The 21672-nt window shown below is 32.4% G+C and overlaps 1 long non-coding RNA gene across 1 annotated transcript in view; it reads right to left on the bottom strand.

Moving 5' to 3' along the window:
- Positions 1–21652, bottom strand: part of LOC141565990 (uncharacterized) — a 100400-nt gene extending 78748 nt beyond the window's left edge. Inside the window, exon 1 of the long non-coding RNA XR_012489197.1 lies at positions 7540–21652. This is a non-coding gene — a long non-coding RNA (uncharacterized LOC141565990). The remainder of the gene's footprint in view (positions 1–7539) is intronic.
- Positions 21653–21672: the final 20 nt, after the last annotated feature.

The following is a 21672-nucleotide window of genomic DNA, read 5'->3' as shown; positions in this document are numbered from 1 at the left end:
TTACCTCTGACATATATTGGCTGTGTGAGTGCAAGCAAGGCAACCAACTTCTTTGTTCTTTAGATAAGTCTCTAAGATTTTACCTCGCAGAGATGGTATTTGTATGTATTTTTAGAGGAAATTACTCATCAGAAATATGCCAATTCAGATCGAGTAAACACATATGTCTTCTACCTTTCATTTCTAGTCACAGTTATATATTTTTTCATAATAACAATAACATTTATAATATATAATTAAAATAACTAATATTTATATAAAATTTTAAGGTTTATAACATGTTTTGTATTGCTATTATTATCCACATTTTCCAAACATAAAGAAATTAAAAGCTTGCCATGAATCACATAATTAGGGAGGAATCATATAAATGAGGGAGAATTCAAACTCAGATCTTCCTGACCCCAAGTCCTATGTCTCTTCTATTGTATTATCTGTTTACTTCTTTTAGAACCAAAACAATCTTTTTTTAAAAATCATTTTGAATTTAAATACAAAAAGACATTAAAATTTTCCATATATACAATATAACACAAAGAGAGATTCAATATGAAATCTTTAATATCCATTTCAATTTCCTTTTTTTTAAACCTGTGTTATATATATATACTACATATCATTACTACTATATATATACTACATATCATTTTCAAAGCAATCTTGTTTTTCTGTGCTTCCTTCTGAATTTTCTTTTGTTGTTTATGGTATACTTTTTTTATTTTTTTCTCCCTGCCTCCTTACCCTGCATCAGAAAAAGCTAATATTAGACACAGATATGTGTGTGAGAAACAGAGAGAGAGAAAGAGAGAGAGAGAGACAGAGAGAGAGAGAGAGAGAGAGGAGAGAGAGAGAGAGAGAGAGAGAGAGAGAGACAGAGAGAGAGACAGAGAGAGACAGAGACAGAGACAGAGAGAGACAGAGAGAGAGAGAGAGAGAGACAGAGAGACAGAGAGAGAGAGAGAGAGAGAGAGAGAGAGAGAGAGAGAGAGAGAGAGAGAGAGAGAGAGAAAGAGAGAGAGAGAGAGAGATTATTGATTCATACTGAGCAGCTAGGTGATATAATGGATAGCACTGGTTCTGTAATCAGAAGGACTTAAGTCCAAATTCAGCCTCAGAAACTTTAATTAACTATGTTTTCCTGTAGCAAGTCACTTAATTCCAATTGCCTCAAGGGGAAAAAAACCTACAATAACCACTACCACCAAAACAAACAAACAAACATGCTATATGTAAGTATTTTTTATCAGTTCTTTCTTTAGAGTTGGATAACATTTTTCTTCATAGGTCCTTTTGAGTATTTATAATACTCACAATAACTCTGTTGTTCTTAGAACAATATTGCTATTACTATATACAATGTTTTCTTAGTTTTGCTCACTTCACTTTTCACTATTTGCTCCAGGTCTTTTGATATTTTTCTAAAATAAAGAAGTTATTGTTTTTCAGTCATGTCTGACTCTTTGTGACCCTACTTGGACTTTTCTTGGCAAAGAAACTAGAGTGACTTGTTATTATCTTCTTCAGCTCATTTTACAGATGAGAAAACTGATGCAAACAGGGTTAAGTGACTTGCCCCTGGTCACACAGCTAGTATTTGAGATTAGATTTGAACTCAGGAAGATGAATTTTCCTGATTCCCGGGATGGCACTCTATCCACTGTATCACCTAGCTAACCTCAAATGAACTTTTAATATAATTAATACACTGAGATATTATCATATAACCAACTAATTTAGATACAAAATCAAATAGAAGAAAATAATTCTATAAAAATGTATATTTCAGCAACTGAGTATGTGTGAAGAAAGTTTTATTGTCAGACTTCTATTATGGCAGTACAATTGTCATGACACATTTCACTAGGTATGTCATAGGTCTTTTATCTGTAGTCTATGTAGCCACAGCAACATTATAAATTGACTACTAACCTGGAGGTAAAGGAAGAAAAGTTTGGTTGCATACTGAATTATTGAAAGAATTACCCACACCATTCATAGTATCAGAAGTAAATCCTGCAAGAATAGGGAGATAACCTTTTGGGGATTTAATATAGTACATTCACTGGCTCATTATGGCATACTTATTGTACTAGTTAAGTTATTGGGATAGTACATGTTTCTATTTATAAGTTATCTAAGTGAAAGATAAAAAGTATTAGGACAGACTGAGCATTCTGTACAGCTTTCCCAGTCATAACCCACAAAAAAGAGTCCATGCCTCAGACAAAATCTAAGACATAGTTGCTAGGCATGGCTGGGTGGAGTCATTGTACTGCCACAGAGAACAGCACTTAAGCTTTTATAATTCAATAAGCATCCTCTCCTTAACACGAAGTGCCTCCTTTCTGCCAACTTCTAAAAATTAAATAAATTCTTACTAAGACACAGGGGTAGTCTTGCCAAGAAGGATTACTTGGAATGAAGGGGAAAAAAAAGAAACAGATTTCAAGTCCCTTGGCCCATATAAATTTCCTGACTGTGATGAAATACACATTTATATGGAGCTCAAAGAGACCTTAAGTGTGAAAAAAATTTGGTCCTTAATTTATAAGGCGTAAGGCATATCTGTTATCTTGCTTAACGGATATGAGCAATAATCTAATTATACCTTCCACATTGGATGCTTTAATGACAATGTTGTTCCAAATCAGTTACAACTATTTTGTGGCAACTGAAAAAATGACTAGGAATAATCATTTAATACCACAATTAAAAGGATAGGGACAGGGACCACTAATCTCTTTTCTCTCAAGAGATTATAAACCTGATTTGTTGTTTGTCTTCTAGAATCATATCTCTTAAGTATTTTAAAGTTTTTCTTTACAATATTATGATAATTGTATAAGTTTCTCTCCTAATTCTGTTAAATTTACTTATCTCAGTTCACACAAATCTTTGCAGGTATCTCTTTGTAATATTTTATTTTATTTAATCAAGAAGATCTGATTTCAAATCTGAACTCAGATACCAAACTAGCTAGGCAAAGCAGTTAATCTCTGTTTGCCTCAATTTTGTTATCTGTAGAATGAGGATAATAATTCTACTTTGAAGGATTGTTGTGAGGATTGAATGAGATATATATTATTGTAAAGCACTTAGAACAGTGCCTGGCACATAGTAAATACTATATAAATGTTGACTATTTGTTATTATTATTCTTCAAAGTTTATTCATCCAGTTCCCAATTGATGAACACTACCTTAATTTTCACTTTGTTCAATAAAAAGTATTACTATGAATATTTTTATATATTTGGATTCTTTCCTTCTTTCTTTTGCTTATGTAAAAATTTAATTTTATATGGCCAACATTGTACATTTTAATCTTCTAGAATCTTGTCTGTTGGTTTATTTCATCAATTCCCCTGTGTATAATTGTGAAAGATATAGCATTACACTATTTTTAAAATTTGTTTATGATGTGACATTTTGTATTTAGTTCAAGTATCTATTTGAAGATTATTGTGTTGTTTGATGTAATGCATTTGTCTAAAACTAATTTCTGGTGGACTTTCCTTCCCTCCCAGTTTGCCCAGTAGTTTTTGTGGAATAGTAAGTACTGCCATAATTTAGAGACTTTATTTTTTAAATTAAATACTAAATAATATTTATGGCAATAGCAACAACAACAATAATAATAATTGTAAAGTACCCACAATATTCCAGGCACTATGTTAAGTGCTTTACAAATAATGTAGATGATATTATTCCCACTGTATAGTTTAGAAAAGTAGAAAATTAAGACAAATAGAGGTTAATTGACTTCTCAGGATAATAAACTAGTATATAGCTGAGGTCAGATTTGAACTCACATCTTCCAGCGTCCAGGCTCAGCATTCTATATACTTTGCTTTCAAAATGTCATGGATGTTTTTTTTTTTTTTGCTTTTGAATCTGTTCCTTATCTTCTGTTTTTAAATTAATACCAAATAGTCATAATGATTATTTCTTTGAATATAATTCAATACTGCCATGAACAGCTAGCCTCCTTTTCCCCATTATTTCCTTGGATATTCTTGATTCTGGTTCCTTTAGATGAAGCTAATTAATACTTTTCACTAGGCAAGCAAAGCAACACTTTGTTAGTTTGATGTGACACTGAATAATCAAGTTGATTTTAAAAGTATTAACATTTTTAGCATAATGGAAATAGCCAAACATGAGGAATTAATCATCCCTCCAATTGTTTTGTCTATCTTAATTTCTATAAAGAGAGCTTTATATTTATATTCATATAGTTTCTGTATGTGTCTTGGTAGGTGGATACCCAAATATTTCATATGTAATGTAGTTATTTTCAAGGGAATTTTCTTTCTTTTTTATTGAGGTTTTTTTGTAATATGCAAAAGACTCATCATTTTATGAGTTCATTCTATATTCTGCTACTTTGCTAAAATACATTTCAATGAAATTTTATTTTAATGTCAAATTCTTTGAGTAGACCATCATCTCATTTGCAAAAGTGATCATTTTGATTTCTTTTTGCCTTTGTGTAGTCTTTTAATTCTTTTTTTTATTTCTGTAGATAGCATTCCTAGTATTAGATGATGTTAAAAAAAAAAAGCCTAGTGAGTAGCAGAGACAGCATTTAAACCAGATCTTCTGATATTCTCAAATCAGTGAACTTTCCTTTATTTATTACTTGGACAAATGTACAGATCAAAATTGAAATTTTTTTTTTACTATTTTTTGAATGGATATGTGCTCATTTGATCTTAAATGGTAGAAATGTCTTGATATTTGGTTGCATTTTTCATTTTCTATCTGGATGATTACATTATATACAGTTGTAAGCTTGACAACTGCTGAACTATTCACAGTGAATTACAAGAAAAAGAAAGACCATCATAAGTTGTCTTTTCTTATATAAACATAAATTTCTTACATGAAATTAGCACTCAGTTTTGCTACCAACTAATTATTGCATTGTAAGCAGCACAGTTGTTTTGAAAATCTGGTTAGCATGTGAGATCTTCTTGACTACAAGGATGCCTTAGGGACATGACATTTTTATTCATCAAAATAGAATCACACAGCAAACACGTAGCTATGTAACACTAAACTTATTAAACACTAACTTACTAAAGTTAGTATCTTTGCTAGTCTATGTTCAAAAATAATTAAGTAACCAGAGGTCTCTTCACCTTATTAAGTCTTTACTATTCTTTGGAAGACAAAATTCTTTCATTTTTCCTACTTAAGGTGATATTTCAAGTCTGTTTTTCTCTTAGTATTGATTTAATAGATAAAAGTATGCAAATTTCACCTTTAAAGTTGAGCTATTTGTTAAAGAAGAATGTTTTGTATTTATTTAAAGTTTCCTTTAAAAATAAAAAAAATAAGAAATTTTTTGCTAAGATGATTTCAGAAAGGTCTGGAAAGACCTACATGAACTGAAGTGAGTAGAACCAAGAGAACATGTTATACAGTGGCAACAAAATTATGTGATTGTCAACTCTGATGAACTTGGTTCTTTTTAACAATGAGATGATTCAGGCTAATTCCAGTGGACTGGTGATAGAGAGAGCCATCTCCTTCCAGAAAAGGACTGGGGGACTGAATGGGGATCATAACATAGTATTTGTACTTTGTTTTGCTGTTGTTTACTTACTTCCTCCCCTTTTTCATTTTTTCCCCTTTTTGATCTGATTTTTCTTGTGCAGCATGATCATTGTGGAAATATGTAGAGAAGAGCTGCACATATTAAACATAAATTGGATTACTTGCTGTCTAGGGTGGGTGGAGGGGAAGGAAGAGTTCCTTCCAAGTTTCAAAAACTTGGAACACAAGGTTTTGCAAGGGTGAATATTGAAAACTATCTATGCATGTATTTTGGAAATTAAAAGCAATTATTAAAAATTAAAAAAAGAAATCACACGCTATCAGGACCTTTCTATTCCTTCTTCCACCCCTGTCAAGGCATCTTAAATATATGTTTTATTAATAATGCATAGAATAATTGAGGAGTTTTTCCTCAATAACTTCAAGTCATCAAGCTCAGATAAAACACATTCTACAATTTTGAAAGAATTGGCAGGTAGAACTGCAAGATGCAATCTTTGAGAAACTTAGAGACTGTGAAATGTTTGAGAAGTCTAGAGACTAGCACTGTTGATCTGATTCTCAATAAGAGGCAGAAGAAAAATATTTTGAAGTCAATAAACTTGACTCCAGTTCTTTTTGAATTGTTTTTTTTAAATTTTCAAATGAAGATCCCTATTCTCCCTTCTACCTTCTTTCCTAGAAGAAAACAAGAAAAAAACCACATATAATATGACCAATACTTGACAAAATTTAGAAGTGTTTTATTATAGACATTAGAAGCAATATGACATAGGAATAGAGAACTGGATGGCAAGTTTTTTTTTTTCTTCTGTGTTCTGGGCAGCTCTATATAAGTTGCAGAACTGCCTTGGGAGAGGGAGTTTTGTCACTAAAAATTCTCTACAACAATGAAACTTCAGTCCCATGATCTGCCTAGTTATCAACTCCTATACTCCCTGCCTCAGAATATGAAAGTCATGAAGAAGCAGCATATTATCATAGTGGATAGAGAGTTGACCTCAGAGTCAGGAAACTCTGGGTTCAAATCTTACCTGCAACATATACTGGCTATATTATCTTTGACAAATCACTTAACTTCTCAATGTTTTAGGAAACATTTCAAGATTATTAGTTACCGAACAGTTTCTGATGTACTTTGTTACAAGGAATTTCCTCTCTAGCAATTCCAATGTCCACAAGTCCATCCCTACCCCTACTAGAAAGACAAGAGACAAGAGGCAGAGAGGAATGCTTCATTAGCATTTTTTAAAAAGAGTTAGAAGTGGTAAATGAGAATTCACTGGAAACAAAACAGTTATTGGGGAGAAAAAGTACATCAATAAATCACTGAAAATATAAAGCAAAGAAATACAGAAGTGAACACAACAGGAATAAATTTGTTACCAAGCTTATTAAATATAGTGCCTATATTTTTGAAAAGACACACCATGTAATAGGTTTTTATATAATCTTTTTTATTCTTTGTTGTACATTTAAATGTTTGTTGATGATTAAGTTCACAGTAAAAAAATAGAAATAAAATAAAAAACACATTGTATTCAAACTAATGCCATTTTTTTTCTTTTGGTGCAAAAGCCAGCAAGGCATTTAATAGAAGCTTTTCTGGTACCCTTGGATACAAGTAGGACAAACAAACTCAACGTTTGCTGAGTTGAGCATTGGTTCTCAATAATTTTTGTTTCACTAACACTTTTCAACAACAACAAAATATGTTGTTATCCCTCAACTTAGTTTAGTAGTATACTATTCAATATGATTTTTATTTACTTATTGACTATAATAATTAATATGATAACATTTAGTCTCAAAAGCTCTTACAATTATGTATTACAAAATAAAAATTTTGTTCTACCTATAATTATGAAAATTCTAAATGTAAAATTCTAAGATACATTATGAAATAATTATTAATATTTGATATAGGATATTCTGCAATAATTGAAAGAAATAATCAAACAAGACCTCATGTGCTTACCATTATGCTCACATGGAAGTCAGGAACACTCAAGATTTCTCTGAAGAACTTTTGAATTGATTATGAAAGATGGGAGAGGACTACACAGCATAGTGTGCCTGTATCAATAAAGATACTTAGCGTTATGAATTAAACAGAATTGCAGTAGCTCAAAAGAAACATGAGATAAGCAAATTTGTAGACATCTCCGCTCCATCTTATCAACATCTACACTCCAAATATTTATATGAACCATTTTGTGCTTAACTTGTGATAGATCTGATTCATATCAGCCACAGCCGGATATATCATCTCTTGGCTACAACATAGTGATGTCATTTTAGATCTCTGAGAATGATTAATAACAACTAAATGTGTGTGTGTGTATCTCTTTATATCTATATACATATTAGATATAGATAGATGGATATATACAAGTATATAAATAAATACATCTATGCATACATATACACATACATACAGTAAGTGGAACCAACTATGTTTCTTGGCAACCTAGTCTATTTTGGTTAGGGTTTTCCCTTAAATCCATTTGAAATATATTTCTTTGCCACTTTTACTCTCAGATATTGTGAAGTATAGGCTGCCTAGGCCAAAGCTACCTTCTCTATTACTGCTTGTCTCCTTTTAGTATTTCCATTCTTATGTCTGGAATTTATGGTCTATTACTAATAGATTATCCCTTGTTTTAGATTTATGTTCTTTCCTCACAAAATACTTTTATATTTATCTATCTATAATATTTTTTATATTTGTACATGTTGTATCCACTGGCCAGAGTAGCAATTACTGCATGCTTCTGGAGGGAAATTAAAATGCTGAATTCAGAGCAATATTCTATGGTTGTTCTCTTTGCTGTCCTGGATTATATCTCCTGTAATTGCTATTAAATTATATTCAGGTTAGCAAATTAATAAATACCCTATCTGAATAAATTGATTTTAGTAGATACTGTAAGAGAAAGCATAGTATGGTAAATAAGAACTATTTTCAGTCAGGAAAATCTGGCTTCAAATCCTGCCTCTGGCACATAATGGCTCTCTGACCCTGAGCAAGTAACTCAGTCTCTTAGTGTCCCCAGACAACTCTCTAAAATTGTAAATTGCATAAGAAATGCCTGTATTGGTAGAGAAAATTCCTCACTGGGAGCTCCTTATATTGATGAAATCACAGGGCTAGTAAAAAATACTATGAATAATTTTCCTCTAATTAAATCTAGAACTCTTTGATCAAGTCATACAGGAATCATAATTCTTTTCTGTGGATGATAGAGAATATAAACCAACTTAGATGGTGTATCAGGTGGAATATGAGACAAAAAAAAGAAAGATAAATGTTCCTTCCCTTGTGGATCTGTTTCTTGATTTGGTAAATTAGCACTATGGTTGCTGAGGGAACTGTGTTATATCAATATCCTCTATGATGTTTCTGTTTATTAGAGCAGTTTTTTACATGCAATGTTCACCTTACATAGATCCCATTTTACTCAAAGTCTGACAATCCATCAGAGAGAAACATTTGTCTTCTTTTCATTCATCTTCATACACATAGAAGTATATTTTATTGTACTTGTCTATGATAAGCAACCTCAACTCTGTAAATTTGTTTCCTCTATGTCAATTGGGAAGTGAGAATAATGGCAACATTTCTTATGAGTTCAAGGAATTTTTTCATTCATCCTCAGTTTCTTGTCCTTACTATTTTTTATACATTAAAAAATTCTGAGTTTGCTGAAATGTTGCGTGTGTGTGTGTGTGTGTGTGTGTGTGTGTGTCTTTTCAAGCAGCTCCCCATTTTTTCTTTTCACTGGAAGAATTTGTGCTTATATTTCAGAATGCCATTCTTTTATTTTTATTTTGAATTTGAGAAACATGAAATAAAATCAGTAGTTCCATATATGTAATATGACAGAGAAAGATGTCTGTGTGAAACTGTATTCCTACTATATAAAGCTTATATTTCTTAAACTTATACAATAAATTCAACATGTAGCTTTCAAAGCTGCCTTACTTAGTTGATTTTTTCTTTCCCTTCCCTTTCCTTTTCTTCCTTCCTTTCCCTTCTTTTTTTTCAATCAAGAACAACGTTTATTAAGCTTTTAACATAAATTAGCTTAGCGTTACAAATTATCAAGTATTTCCCTTCATCACCCCTTCACTCACATGAAAGAAGGAAAGAGAAAGAAAGAGGAGAAAGAAAAACAAAAAGAAAACCACTCCTCATAACACATAAGCACAGTCAAACAAAACAGATTCTCATATTTGCCCACATTCAAAAGTGTGTTTTTTGAGTCTGCATATTAGTCCCTTGTCTCTCTGATGTGAGCTATGCAGGATTTTTTTCCTCCAAAGTTATAAATATTTTATCCCCCCACTCCCAGTTACATGTAAAGCAGAATTTTTCCTTATTGGTCCTGTAGAATCACTTAGCTAATGAGAGTTCTTAAATCTTTCAGAATTAATACTATCTTAGCAGGATAGGTATTAGTTGTAATCCTTCTGGAATATCATATTCCATTCCCTTCATTCCTTTAATATGGAAGCTAAGTTTTACATGTTTTTGATTGTGGCTCCAATGATATTTAAATAGTTTCTTTCTGCATGCTTGAAATATTTTCTCCTTTGCCTGGGAACTCTAGAATTTGGCTATAATATTCCTGGGAATTTTTGACTGGGGATTTCTTTCAAGAGATGATTGGTGGATTCCTTAAATTTCTATTTTACCCTACTAGAATATCAGGACAGATTTCATTTATGATTACTTGAAATGTGATATTTTGGCTACTTTTTGTTTATGGCTTTTAAATAGTCCAAAAGTTTTAAATTTTCTTTCTTTGATCTATTTCCTGGGTTAGTTCTTTGTCCAGTGAAATATTTCACGTTATCTTCTGTTTGTTTTCATTCTTTTGACTTTGTTTTACTGTTCTTTGATGCATTTTGAAGTCATTAGCTTCCCCTTGCCAATTTTCATTTTTAAGGAATTCTGTTCAGTGAATTTTTGTCCTCTTTTACCATTTAGTCAATTCTGTTTTTCATTATTTGCTTGAGTATTTTTTTTTACCAAGTTGATTCTCTTTTCATAATTTTCTTGTGTTACATTTCTTCTTTTCAAATTCTTCCTCTGAATCTCTTATTTGAAATCCTTTTGATAGCTCTTGCAGAAATTTTTATTGTACTTATATCCAATTCACCATTTTTTACTTTGAAGCTTTGCTTTGGGCTGTTTTGATACCTTCAAAATTTTTTATGCTATTGTATACATTTTTCTTCCTGTTCTTTTCATTTCACTCTATATCATTTGACCTAAGGAAGCTTGTAGCAATAGAATTTCCATTTTTGACAGTTTTCTTTCAATCTTGGGCCAACTTTACCTTTCAAAATATTAGTGCATTGTATCCTAAATTTCTTTTATGAGCATTTTGAAATATATTCTTTTTAGAATATAGGATTCCTGTATATGAACACAATTACAAAACAGTTTCCACACAAATAAAGCCATATATAATCAATTGGAAGAATATCAAGTGCTCATGGATAGGCCAAGCTAATATTATAAAAATGACAATTTTACCCAAATTAATTGACTTATTCAATGCCATACCAATCAAACTCCTAAGAAATTATTTTACAGAACTAGAAAATATAACAACAAAGTTCATCTGGAAGAACAAATGGTCAAAAATTTCAAGGAAATTAATTGAAAAATGCAAATGAAGGTGGCCTAGCTGTTTCAGATCTAAAACTATATTATAAAGCAGCGGTCATCAAAACCATTTAGCACTGGCTAAGAAATAGACTACAGGGTTCTTGTTACACTATTTATGTTTTTTCTCTCTTACTGTAATAATCTATATGATGTAGTGGTTTTTGTATCTAAGGTTTATTTTATTTCTACTTCAGCAACCAATTTATTCTTGCTAATGAGAATTAGGTTCAGAATTGCAATAAACATAGTTACTTCCTTTGCTTTTTGAAGATTGAAATAATCATTACTACAAATCAAACATTTCTAAGTCACTTATCTTTTGGCATAGAAAGGTTACCAAGAAACATTCTCTGTAATGCTAAATTATCCTGCTGTGTCTCAGGTTCATCATCTGTTTTTCAGATTTCTACTTAATTCTTCCTTCTGCTCAAGTAGTCTGTACTATACTTTTGTCACATTTTTTCTTTATACCTGAATTGTCATTTACTCAAGTCATTTTTGCCATATTTTTCCTCTTGGTTTCCTGGCAAAAATTTTGGAGCCATTTAGAACTATGCAAAATTAAAGTTTGGTATGATGGCACACACCTGTTCTCCCTGCTTCTGAGACACAAAATGTTGTGGATAACTCCTAGGAGGCTAGGCGTTCTGACTACAATAAGTTTACCTGTTTAGGTGTCTACACTACATCTTACACTAATATGCTAAGCTTTGATGGAGGCAGAGGGACAAACAGAAGGGAAGGGGGAACCAGTGTGTTATGGGGGAATAGGTTAGATTAGAAATAGCCCAGGTTAGAAATTAAGCAAGAAAGATTCAGTCTCCAAAATTTTTTTTTAAATGAGACAAACGAAAACAACAAAACCAATTACATTAAGTAACAACTCTTAGAAGGGGGTATGTCAAATTATTACTGACTTTTCATAATCTAATCTTGGATTAATGCTCAGTCTTGCATTTGGTTTTGCAGTTTATACAACTAGTAATTAATGGACGTTTACCAAAACACTAAAATTGGCTTCTTCTAACTATAAAGTCATCCTATTTAATTTGAAGTGGACTTTTACTTGATGCTTCGTTAAGCTGTTCAATTTCAATTTACTCATGTCTTAGCTCACTAGCTATATCAACTAACTGAAGTTTTCTCCATTTTCTTCAAGACCCTCATATTCTCTAACAGCATTCTCTCATTTTTCCCTAGTTGATACATTACTTATTAACTTAGTAGAGTAGGGATTATTTCTTTTCCTTTTTATACCCATTGCCTAGAATATTACTTGGCAAATAATATGCATTTAATAAAAGCTCATTAATTGATTCCTATCTCTAAATATTTTACACCTTTTCCCCTCCTATTTTAAAGAATATGTAGACCTCTTCCTTTTCAAGTCTAACTCAAATATCACATCTTTTTCTTAGTTTGGCCTACTTTTTCCTCTTCCCAGTTAAGACTTTTATATTCTGGCTACAATCAATTTTTTTCCAATTAAAAAACCCTGCTTAAGAAAAAAAGATCTACTTGTTGTTCCCCAAATTTATAATGAGGTTTTTTTTTAACCTCTTTGTTCATAGCTTTCATAACTACTTGACATGCAACTTCTCTTTCTATCCAGCTATTTGAATTTGGCCCATATTTCAAAGATCTGATCAAATTCTTTCTCCTCTATAAACATTTCTCTGACTGTCCCAGCAAATATTTTTTCTTCTGAATTTCCACAAGAACTTATTGTCATTTATATCTTACCCTATACTTCAGACTTTTGCTCTTATGTAGCTACCTTCCTACCTTGGAGAAATCTCAGCCCTGGGGGCCCATTCTTGTAATTTCTAACTCCCTTTTTCTGAACTCTGTTTCAAGAAGTATTCAAGGTCTGCTTCAACTCACTGAAGATTCAATTGATTATGGACTTCTTTTCTTTTGCCAGATCCTTACCCTATTCTCTCTCTCCTCCATTTCCAGGTCCCTTTTATGTGTCATATTTCCTTATTAGGATGTAATATCCTTGAGGATAGCCAATATTTTTGGGGAGTAATGTATATTTTTAGTGCTTAGCACAATGTCTAACATATCATATGTACTTAATAAAAGCACTGTCTCTAATATTTGATAATGAGCACATTAGTTATCTTTACATATATTTATGTCTTATTTCTCTAGACAAAGTTCTCTGAAGGTAGAGATTATGTCTCAGAGCCAAAACTATGAATTTTTGTGCCAAGGGCAAGTTAAATTGGTAGGGTGGAGAGGCAGGTGTGGTGGAGGGCAAACTAACAACAGCTATATTTTTCTAGAAGAGAAGGTGAATTCTTCCCCAGAAAGTCTAGTCTTATTCTGGAAGAAATTAAGGGAGAGGGAAAAAGTAGGCCTTGGGGAAGTGGTCCTTCTTTAGCAGGAAGCAACAGGACAGTGGGGATAATTTATCATCAGAGTGCTCATTTTACCTCACAGGCTAGTGGAAGGCATTGTAATTAGATCCAAGGAAAATAGTCACCAAATGGAGGAAGTAAGATTCCCTGGGTGTCAGTACTCTGATCCAAATTTTGAGTCCTAAATCCTTCACCCTTCACTAATTACAATTTTATTGTGTTTCATACTTCTTAGTATCTCACTGAACACTTCACAGTTTCTTGGATGAGAAGAATCTAAGCATATGGGTAAGGAGGATGGAATTGGAGTAGAGAGATCAGGATTCAAGACCTTACACTTACTAATTATAACCATGGCAAAGTCATTTCTGAACCTTAGTTTCCTCATCTCTTAGATGATGGTACTTGTAGTATATATCCCAGAAGATTACAACATAAATTAAATGAGATATTGTATAAAAGCACTTTATAAATTTCAAAGTACTAAATATTCTATTATTATTTTGAGAAGTAGTGTGGAATAATGGGTAGAACTAGCCTTGGAATCATAAAGATTTGTGTTTAAGTCCTTTTTCTGTGCTGCTGGGCAAGACATTTAACCTTTCAGTCAACTTTCTAAAATTATACTATAGAATTGATGCCAATTTTTAGTGATAGAAGTTTCTCAAGAGAGAAATTTTTATCATCTTACAATGATAAAATTACTGGTCCAGTAAAAGAAAAAGGTGCTTGATAAATGCTTATTCATTGATTTTTTGATAGATTAATATGTGTGAGACATATTTAGATTTTCAGAAACTTGTATTGATTATTTTAAGAGCCAGAGTAAGGTCATACAATTTCAGTTGTCCCACAGATGCTGAATAACCCTAAATGGCCATTCACGTTTAAAGCAGGACAGATGTGGCCTTGCTTAAGTGCATCTAGGTATGTGTATATGTATATATCTATACATATAAAATTTATATATACATATAGGAGTATATACATATATATGCCCATAGTTCATTATATATATATTTATTTATACATTAAAATTATGTTTGTTGATTACTAACTGGATTCACAAACAAAAGGCAATAGGCACTATTCTCACTTCTCAAACTGGCATAGAAAAATCAAATTCATAAATTTAAAGTGATTAGACAGTGACGGTCAAGTGCTGAACTGAAATATATTTGTAGGTGCATGAAGATGAATGATTAGAAAGTTGTTTCTTTGGAGTGGTCCAGTTCTGTGTCAAATCATGAGTGATTGTTGTTAAGCTGAATCTATAAAAGGTGATATTGCATGTAAAAATCTTAACTAATAAAAGGAAATGCCATACATGAATTCACTGTATATATGATGTATATATATATCTATATCTATATATATATATATATCATTATACATAAGATGGTGCATATTAGTTTAGTGTAATTTGTTCATCACATATACATAGTTTACAAAAATTAGGAAACAATCCTAAGTAAGGGAACATTTATCTTTCTTTTTTTCTCTCATATTACATCTGGTGTGTCATCCAACTTGGCTTAGGTCCCCTATAATCTATAGAAAAGCATAGTGATTCTTGTATGAGTCAACCAAGGCATTCTAGATTTAATGAGAGAAATTTTATTTATAGTTTTTTTTTACTAGCCCTGTGATTTCATCAGCATAATGAGCTTCCTGAGCTCTTATTTAATGCAGATGGACATCTTCTCTGCAATTTTTAATTTTAGAGTTGTTTGGGAGCACTAAGAAATAAATGATTTATTCAGGGATACAGAGTCATTATGTGTCAGAGGTGGGATTTGTTATAGGATTTTCTTGTCTCTGAGAAGATCTTTCTATCTACCATGCCAGATTGCCTCTCACGGTAAAGTTTAAAGATTAAGACATGCATAAAGATAAAAAACCTTATTTAATTATTTTATACCCTAATCTGAAAATAGCCCAGAACAATTGTAGGAGACACAATTAGGGGAAAAAAAACATTTATCAAGCATTGGTGGTCACAAAATCTCTCTGTATCTTATTCTGATTTTCTCAGCATAGAAACCCTCAAAATGATACTAATTAAGCCTCATTAGCTCTCCATGCCTCAATTTTCCAGATATGAAATTGAAAAAGAATGAAAATCTGAAATGTTGAAAAAGAATGAAAATCTGAAATGCATGATTACTAACATGGTGCAAAAGAACTCAATTAGGAAATATGTTGGGTTTTTTTTTTGGCAATCTTACACATAATACCTATGAGAATGTAGAAATAGTATCCTTGGGACTATAAAGTATATCTGGGAAGATTTCCATTGTTATTTTCAGTTAAGCATAAGGCAGATTTGGATCAATAATAAAAAAGTCCCTATATACACTAAAATATTCATAGCAGCACTTTTTGTGATAGTAAAAAATTAGAAACAAAGAAGATGTGCATCTACTGGCTCTTAGTAAAGGGGAAGGAGGAAGAGAGAAAAAAGGGTAAAATTATGGAAGGAATGAAGAAAAAAGGGAGAAAAGAAGGAAGAAAGGAAATATTTCTTAAGGGGCTACTATATTCTAATACACAAATATAAGCAAAAAAGACAATTTATGTCTTTATGGAACTCTTTATCTTACTGAGGGACAAGAATCCACAAAAGGGCAGTGAAAAGCAAGGGTAAAATTAAACAGGGAAAAGAAGGTACTTTCTATACATGGTTTTGAAATCTAAAAAATCAGGAACAGAGAATGGGATCAATAATGGAAGCTGCTTTACTAAGGGCCAACTTTCCTTATTGTGCTATTGTCCTAGAATGCAAACTTCTTAAGAGCAGAAGTGTCTTGATTTCTATTTGTGTCACCAGTGCTTAGCATAGCGCTTTATCCATATTAAACATTAAATAAAATGTTTTCCTTCCATTCATTCCAAGGGAAGAGAACATGCCATTTATACACTTTTCATCTCACGCTGCTCTTTGCTCAGTGTTCTGCACACAATAAGTTCTTAATAATTTTATCAAATGACTGAATGGACAGATGAATCTAATAGTTCTGACAGTTGAAAACCTGCAGTTCAGGAATCTTTTCTGCCAAAATACAAATTGTATTCAATTACATATCTTTTTTGGTAAATAGCTTGTAAAAAGAAGCAATGTGCTAGAGGGGGCAAAGGAAGTGGGCCTGATGTCAGGAGGAAGATGAGATTCAGATGCCACTTCTGACACTAATTTCATTTACCTTTTTTTGGGAGGGGGAGCAAGTGTTACTAGACTGGTCAATTAAAGAAATGCTATATAGATATAATTGAGAGAAACCTTGATATATTGGACAACATTTTGAACTGAAAATACAAAGATTTTGATTTTAATCCCCTTGCTGGTACTTACTAGCTTTTTGTCTTTGAGCAAATCAGTTAACCACCTCTGATTCTGTTTCCTCACAGTAAAATTGGATTAAATGAGTTCTGTAGGGTTGTTGTTAGGGTCAAATAAAACTATTTATGGAAAACCTTTTAAAAACTTAAAAATTCTTATTGGAATAGCCTGTCTTTCCAGTCTTCTTAAACTTCTCTTTTCAACACAATCTGTTCTGTTCAATGATACTGGCCAAATGGTTATTCCATGAGAAAGACCATCTTTCAGCTCTGGACATTCCTCCGTGCTTTCAATGCTCTCCCTCTTCCACTCAGGTCAATTTTTTATGATCTGAGCTTTTTAAGTTCCAGCTGAAATCCTATTTTCTATAAGAATCTCTTCCCAAGCCTTCTTAATTCTAATGCCTTCTTTCATTAATCATTTATCTTGTCTTTAGCTTGCTTTGGACATGTTTGTTCGTATATTGTTTTTCCATTATGTTGTAAGCTTATGAAGGACAGGAATTGTCTTATGCCTCTTTCTTAATACCCAGAACTTATTATAATACCTGAACACCATAGGAACTTAATGAATGTTGATTGAAGTGTCAGAGAGAATATTAAGGTTTTCAAAAACAATGCATTTTTGTTAATACCCTAATTAAACTAAAAATTATTTTTTTAATTAAAAAGACCACTTTCTTTCTTTCCACTTTAGTGCTCAGTCACCAGACATTTTTATAAGTAGGTTTTTATATGTGATAGAAGGTTTTTGACTCAGGATACTATGATGGATTGCAAATATTTAAGTAATAGATATACCTGATGGATCATTATTTGAATTAGGCCAGTGACTTAATTATCCAAGACTTTAGTGTACTTTTCACTTATCCAATTTTATGTATTTTGCTGAGGTCTCTCTCCATTTGAGGACTTGCATTTCTTGCCCAATAAACATAAAACTAAATTACAGAAATATACTCCTTTTACTTCTTTGATTTCTTCCACACCCCCTCCCCCCCACTGAGCTACAAAATAGAACAAAGGAATGAATATTCTGCATGACTGTGTCTTGACTAATGGGAAACTGGCACACTCTGCTTATTAAACAACCCTCTAGTGGACTGGAAAATAAAAACATGTTTAAATGTTCTGCAATGAAACTGAGAGAATAGAGTGAGCTCAGTTACATCAGGTCAATATTTCTCAAGACCTATAAGGCTTGTTAACAAGGACTCAGGTGCTAATCACACAATTAAGTGTTGCTGAAATGACTCAGGAGCCACAGTGAAATCTATATTTGACTGCTTAACATCTGCTGTTCATTAGCTCACTGGTTCTATCCATTCTGCTAAGTTGTGCTCTTTGCATTCCACAGCAATTGTCTAATGAGCAGTAAAGACACACTTTAAATGCAGATTTCCCCCCAAAAAATTGCAGAGCCATATGTTACTTTTTTAACTTAATCTTTCTCCACATAATATAATAAAGGTTTTTTTTCTTCCTTTCTCTACCCTAAAAATGCAATTCATCACCAAGTTTTAGGAAAGGAAGCCTTATTCATTAATCAAAATGTTTTCTTGATTAGTCCCATTAGAATGGAAGAATAGGTAAATTTGGAGATAATTTAGTTGTCCAAGGTTATTTTATTTGCCTTAATTCTGTTACCAGACAATTATATGTCTGTAGCCTGAGTAACCTTTATTACATTACAATTCATATACACTATGGAGAATACAAACCCATGATTTAGAGCTATAAATGGTATTATTATACATCTTCAAGGTAGAAACTTAGGAGGATTTCTTTTTACTGTTTAATATTGATTATATAGTCTGATTTCCTAGAAACTAAATTTTTGTTTTGTTTTGTTTTTCCTTGTATTGTTCTAGGAATTCATCTGAAATGAAAAAACTCCAAAATAAAGATTTTTCTCTTAATATTTAGATCATGATTCTATATGAAATAGATATTTAAAAAATGAAATGTGGAAAATTGACATTAGTACTGTTATTATAAAGTTCTCTCCTCTTTACTCCTTACTACTCACTCATTATTCACAATTTCACCAATCTATAATTTATCCATCCATCCATTTATGCATGCATCTATCTATCTATCTATCTATCTATCTATCTATCTATCTATCTATTTATCTACAATTTGGTGTGGGACTAACAATTCCAGTGCCACTGGTGGCACAATGGATAGAATGTTGGACCTGGAATCAGGAGAAATAGTTCAAATTTATGCTCTGACATTTAGTAGCTGCTTAACCTTGGACAATTCATTCAATGTCTGCCTTAGTTTCCTCAACAGTAAAATGGGGGAAGAGAACAATAATTATCTCACAGCATTGTTATAAAGATCAAATGAGATAAGGTTTGTAAAAAGTGCTTAGTACAGTACTTGACACATAGTAAATGCTACATGAACTTTATTATTATTATTCCTAATAATAACAGTGCTACAAATTGAAACTTAAATGCCTCTCTGCTTCTGGAATATGAGCCAAACAGCTGCTGATTGCTTTGCCTTTTAGATCTGTGTCTATGATGATATACTCCCTATAAATCTGTTTGTCTTGGGGGATTTTTTTGTTTTTGTTTTTTGAGGCAATTGGGGTTAAATGGCTTGTCCAGGATCACACACCTAATAAGTGTTAGGTGTCGGAATTCGAGTTTAAATTCAGGTCCTCCTGACTCTGGTATTCTATTCATTATATCATCTAGCTGCCCCTCCCTATAAATCTAACAAATTTGTTATCTATTCCTTCATCTAAGTCACTAATTAAGAAGAACATCCCAGGTTTGAGCATAATTGCTTGGAGGTACTACTTTATTATTTCTCTTTAGGTTGAACTCAGTTCACTGATCACCACTCATAAATTCAAATAATCACATTTTAAGCCATCTTTCCATCTTTCCATCTTGCCCAGAAGAATAGTATAACAGTTTTGTCAAATGTCTTTGCTGAAATCCAGGCATATGATAAAAGAACTGGTATCCTTCTGACTTAACTATTTCTTTCCTTTCTTAGTACTGAAATCCTGAAAATTTCCCAGAAACCAAGGTTAATAATCATAAAAATGTGAATTATGAAATTATGAATTGAATTCCTTTTTACTCGTTGGAAAATGTTACAGTATTTGCCTATCTCTAGTTCTATAGCACCTTTCTCATCTATGCTTTATCAAAAATAACCAGTTTATTAAAGATTATTGAGAATATTTTTTTTGCTTCATTTAAAAACATTCTGCATGGTTTTTTTTTCCTATAAGCATTTTTTCTAACTCCTTAATTTCCTTGTAGTTCACTTATTTATATTTTTGGTTATTTTTAAAGTAAGGAGAGCTAGGCAAAATCACTACTGATTTAATATGTGGGATGAAGGAGAGTGATGATGTGAGGATGACTCCAAATGATTTGAAAGATCATGCTGCTCTCAATAGAAATAGAGAAGTTCAAAATAGTATAGACTTAGGTGGAAAGATAATGAGTGCTATTTTTGAAATATACAATTTGAGATGATTATGGTATTTCTATTTCGAAATATTCAATATAAAGCTGGTGGTGACTATTTTTTCTTTATACTAGGCATACATATTGGCTTGTAAAAGCACTCTGGAAGAAGAAGTAAGGATACAAATGAGAAAAATGAAAATATCTCTTAGATTGACTCTGTAAGGGTGGTGATAGCAAAACAGTGAGGATGACATCCAGGCTGCAAGCCTTGGTAGCAGAGAAGATGGTGGCACTTTCCTAGGAATAAAGGGAAGTTCATAAGAAAGGAGGATTTAACATATTGAATTTAAGATGCCTACTGGTCATCCAGCTTTAGATGTCCAAAAAGAAGTGGCGGAGAGGAACCTAGGGAGAGGATTCTGGTTAAGAAAATTCCGGCCTCTCCAGATTTCCCCTACAAACAAAACAAAATTGCACCTCAAAGTGATTGTAGGCTAGTGAAAAACAAATAAGATGAGACAGAGCTTAGCTCCTTCTAGGACAACTGGAGAAGTCATGAATAAAGACCCCAGGACAGAGGTTATATGCCATATGTTATATGTCAACAGGACATATATAACTGATAGGAAGTGTAAACACTTTCATGCTAGTTTGCTTGAAATTGCTAGCTGGGAGCCCTGTGGCTAGGTGGGTCCAGAGGTGGTCTGAGGAACCAAGGAACTTTCACCTCCCAGACTGCATGAGGAGTCAGAGGTCTGAGTCCCAGAAGATTGAGTAAACCTCTGCTGATAAGGAATGCTAGGCCCACTGTGCTACGGAGATGCTGCTCTGGATAAGAAGGAACCAGCACACTCAGTGAGTGCAGAAGCAGTGGGTAAGTTAGTTCTTGGCTGTGAGGACCTACAGCATGATGAAGTTTTGGTTTTACATTCTAGGCCACAGGGTAAAACTGAAACAAAGCTAGAGAGAAAGATCCCTAGGACTAAAGGAGATTACATTAGTAAGATTTTTTTTTTAAGTGAGCAGGCAAAAAAGAAACCCAAACATAGAAAGTTGCTATGGGAATAGAGAAGACCTGGGTTCATCTTTACAGGAGGACCCCAAAGTAAAAATAAGCCCCTCCTACCTAAAGAGTATCATTAAATGGTTACCTGCCTGAAAAAAATTTATAGAACTCAAAAAAAACCCCACAAACTTTAAAAATCAAATTGAGATTGAGGAAGAAAAAAGTAAGGACCCTCCCAAGAAAAAAGAAGATTATGAAAAAAAAATCAATCAATTAG

This window comes from Sminthopsis crassicaudata, chromosome 4 (genome assembly GCF_048593235.1).
Source record: "Sminthopsis crassicaudata isolate SCR6 chromosome 4, ASM4859323v1, whole genome shotgun sequence".
Classification (NCBI taxonomy): domain Eukaryota; kingdom Metazoa; phylum Chordata; class Mammalia; order Dasyuromorphia; family Dasyuridae; genus Sminthopsis; species Sminthopsis crassicaudata.
Note: the sequence above shows the minus strand (reverse complement) of the source record. Positions and strands in the feature narration are given on the sequence as shown.